The following is a 4884-nucleotide window of genomic DNA, read 5'->3' as shown; positions in this document are numbered from 1 at the left end:
CATTGATGTGTTCATTATTTTAGTGACTGGTTACGGGTTTGATCATCTTTAATACATTGAGTGGGGGGAAATACCTGTCAAAAGTATTTTTCTTTATTTTTGCACAATAATTGTATGTACTAGTAGCAGTATGTATCAGCCTAAATAAGTCACGTGTCACGCTAAACTAACGTCTGCGTTCATCCTTTGCAGATTCTAGTAACTCCTGCGGATCACTAGAGGGCAGTATGTGCAAAGTGTAGATTCTCAGATTATTGTGCAGGCAGCTTTGATCGGGCTGTAACCAGAAAAATAAATTTAGATCCAAGAGCTGAAATGGATAATAGAATTTAAGTGATGCTGTTTTTATTTACATATATTTTTTTTTTTTATCCTGAAGCTGAATGACTTAAGACTGCTCCTAGTTCTGTTTTACCAAGTAGTGTTTTGTAATCAGTCTCTACTGAGTCTTACAGGGGGAGTGATGACTGATTAAGGATGCAAACGCCTGCCTACGTTACTGAAGGTACCCATGATGTCAGCCTGCAACCACAGAACAAAAACAACAAAAAACTTTCTCGAGAGAAGTTTCTACATCGGCAGGACACGTGCACACCATCCCTGACTTTCCCTCATATCTGCAAAAAGATGAGACTGACATAACCTATCACGGCTGAGCATTCTGTAAACAAGTAATTGCAAGGGACAATCTTCACGGTGAACACTTTAAACTTTGATTCCCCCTCCTTTCGTGAGCAGACCACATCTGTTTGCTGTCTGCTCCCCAGGGCCAGCACTGTAATCTATTGCATTAGCTCACATTAGTGCATCTGGCCCACGGGCCTCCGTAATCACAAACGCAAAATGAGCATTTCACTTAGCATCACACTCAGATTCCCCATCACTTCGTGCAAACGTGTGTCGGGGACGCAGTTTGACAACTTATGACCGTTAATCTTGATCCCGTGTTTAGAATGCTTCAAGGGTTTTTTTTTTTCCACCAAAAGCATCTTTAATAGGCAAAGGTACAGTTTGTTTTTCTTCCCTTCTGTGTACTTGCTGCTGTGTGTGTGTGTGTGTGTGGTTCTGTAATCTGGAGACATCAAGAAAGATGACATTTTTGTGCGTTTCTGCCAAACATGAGGACCACCTACATCTTTGTTTCTTACCAAGGAATAGTCCTGCAGGCCATCGCCTTACGATGCTCTCTTTATGGTCTACAGTGCAGAAAATACAGACTCCTATTTCAGAGGTGTCAAACTGGTGTCCTGAGGGCTGAATGTGGCCCATAAAGCAAATAATTAGGCCCACTGCATGCTTTATTGTTATTTATTTATTTTTTTTGCTAAGAATATTTGCACCATAACACTGAACATTTTAAGGAATAATTCACAAAATTTAGTAAACTACTAGAAATTAGGGGTAGGTGGTCTAAAATGTACATAGTCCATAAATTAGCTTTTTGTTTTTTAAATGCTGTGCTAACTGGTAGACATGCTTCAACGTAAACAAGTTATCTTGAAAGTGCGAGGGGGAAGAAGGGCAGCAGTGTGCATGATCAAGTGAAATTGGCCAAAATGACCACTGCAATGTTTGTTGGACACGATTTGGATTTCAGAACTCTTAACTGTGAGAAAAAAAACAGTAATTTGCAAACTGTTAAGTGACAGTGTTCGCAAGGTGTAGTACTACAAACAATATTTCTGTCACCTCAATTCAAAACATATGTAGAATGAGGAGTGCAAAGGTCAGATAAATACTCAAGTGGAGATGGGAAGGAAGAAAGTTGGCTCTGCAGATCTGGTCAGCCGTGCTTTAGATTGATTTTTATTATAGTTCATGAAAATGTTTCTCAAAGATTAAAGTAACTTGGAAAAAAGGTTTTGTATTTGTATGAGTTTTGCATCATAAATGCAAATTAAAGTAAATATACTATGAAATATAGTAATACATTTAAGAGTATAGACCTAGTTGTTGAGCAGTTCCCATACCGATGGTTTACCACCTCAAATTTTTAAAGTTTAATATAAATTTTAGGCAGTAATGTCCAGCACTATTACAAAGTGCTGAAACTACTATATTTTTCTCAATTATAGTAAATATTCCAAGTTAGAATAACCACTAGTCTTATTATTATATAGTCATTATATTATCATATATCATATTATTACTTATACAGCACAATACAGTTTTAACCATATCTAAATATCAATGTGTTTGAGAGTTTAGGCTTCAATGTTATAAGCTAATGCGGAGAGCATTTTATTAAGTAGGCCACAGTAACTCCCTTTGTATGACTTAGTCATTTGTACTCGCAGTATTTTATTACAAAGGACAATTCCGTCAAGTGAATAGTTTATACTTTGGCATCGAGGAAGTTTTATATAATCCCCTTTGCTGGTAATAATGTAGGTCTTGGCTTGCAAAAATATAGGTGAATGAGTGTATCCCAGTCAGCTTGCACCAACAGTAAGTCAGAAACATTAAATGGTATTATCTGGTATCAAAGTAAAAAAGAGAGTAATGAACTGATGAGCTCTTAGTGAAATACGATGGACAACCAATTGAAAAACAACTTTATTTTGCCTGTAACATTCCATGGACGTGTCTGCCACGTGCTGGTGGTAGCATGTAAATGCTAACAGGCTTCACGTGTGTGTCGGCTAATAAACTTAAGCTAACAAGCGCTGTAAGAGACATTATTCCTACTACATGAGCAAATATCAAAAATACATGACAAAATATTAAACAGAACATGAAAGTAAAACCAGAATGAAAGAATTTGTAGTATGTACTGGTTAGTGAAGTACTTCCTGTTAGCTGACACGCACATGAAACCTGTTCACGAATGGGTCTGTTTGTGATTTTCCATAATAGAGCCAGCATCCGAGAGACATTATTCCTACTACATGAGCAAATATCAAAAATACATGACAAAATATTCAACAGAACATGAAACCATTTAACCAGAATGAAAGAATTTGCAGTATGTGTGGCTGAATTATTATTATTATTATTATTATTTTGCCATTTCTGAAAATCCCGGAAAGCCTGTTAAAACCTCTTCAAAACCACTGTTCTGCACGTATTATTCCATAGTCTATATCAAAAGGAAGACGTCACATGCTGTGCTAATATAGCCTCGTTATGTCACCAATTGTTTCAAACATTTTGATTAATTTAATTTTACCCACAATAAGACACAAGTGAATTAACCAGGATCTCATTGTTTTGATTGCCAAAAGATTTACATAACGGTTTTTAAAAATGTAATAACATTTAAATTATATATAGAAACGCTATAGACAGCGTAGTCTGTATGTATGCTAGCACATGTGCTGTTTGTTGGATAATGTACCAACCTACAGCACTTTTAGGAATGTAATTCCCAAACATAATTCAAACAAACATAATTAGTTCCCCACTACCCAGATAATGCAATATTTTACTGCAGGTATTGTAAAGGGTCATGTGGGGGATATTAGCATTTTTCACATTAACATTCCAACTGTTTATAGTAATTTGCCTGATTGACACCCACCCAAGGCACAGAAATACCCATTCAGGTAATTGGTGCATACATTGTTTGCATAGAGTTCAACGTTTATGAACTTGGACCTGTAATTTTGTTTTGCTATGTCTACATATGGCAAGGGTGCCGGAGGAACCCGCAACCAAAATAGCAACAGCTATCAATCTAGCTGGACATGGTGTGTAAACTGTAAAGAAAATCCTGCACCACCCAAATATAAAGTGATTTTAAAAATAAATCATTGTACATAGTTGTCAGCAAAGACTGAAAAGCAGACTTTTTTTTAAAGTACCTGCAGCGGTTACCATGTCATTATACGGTAAATACAGATATACACATTTAAAAGGCAAGTTTAATATTTTTACAGTCTTGGTCATATTAAAATGTTGACAATCAAGCCACTTTTTAACTGTTGTGTCATATGAGTGAAATCGTTTTATCCACAGATTGCTGAAAAGGACAAGCACAGGAATCAATGGAACACCTGCAGTAGAGTTCTAAATTAACTTAGTAAAAATAAAAATTAAAAAAATCAATCCCATTGTGTCATCATTTAAGGCAAATTCTGTGATTTTTAAACCTAGGCTCTACTTTTAAATGGTTTTGGGTTCGTATTTTCATTCGGGACAAAAGTGATTTTAATCTGCCCAGCATTGATTTCAATCACAAACACCATCACAGGCTGAACAGCGACACAATGTGATTGTAAAGGAAAACTAAAAACACTCATCACAAACTATTTCTTATCACCACTTAAGAGGCAAAAATGTCATTGGAAGTGTCAGGTAGCATGGAGAGGATCCAACCAGAGGCAAACGTGTGCATGTTTACATCACTGAATGTAATGAAAGTAATAAATAAATAACAATTGTCCAGTTGGCCGTTTACTTTATTAGTCTTCTACCTGTTCAGTGGTACCAGTTTACATTGACTCACTTCAAGTTGACTCAACTTCTAAAACTGTGTAGTTCCCCTTTAAGATATTCTTGAATTTTAACATATTTAAACATATTCCTGTTGATAAATAAATATTAAAATATTTCATTATTTTAAAAAAATGTAGCCAATAGCAATAAAAACAAAGCTACAGGGTTTACATTATTCTGCATTTAACTTGCTCATTTAACTGACCAAATTTAACACACACACACACACACCACACACACACACACACACACACACACACACACACACACACACACACACACACACACACACACCACACACACACACACACATACACACACACACACACACACACAACAGTTGGTAGTTGCTGTGTCCCACAGCAGGCTGCACTCAAGGTTCTTAAAATGGAGCAATATCTTCACCTGGTGGACATTTACCATTAATGCAGGTACAAAGGAGTTGTA

The sequence above is a fragment of the Thalassophryne amazonica genome, chromosome 6 (genome assembly GCF_902500255.1).
Source record: "Thalassophryne amazonica chromosome 6, fThaAma1.1, whole genome shotgun sequence".
Classification (NCBI taxonomy): Eukaryota; Metazoa; Chordata; class Actinopteri; order Batrachoidiformes; family Batrachoididae; genus Thalassophryne; species Thalassophryne amazonica.
The sequence above is the reverse complement of the archived record's forward strand: the minus strand, read 5'-3'. Positions refer to the sequence as shown.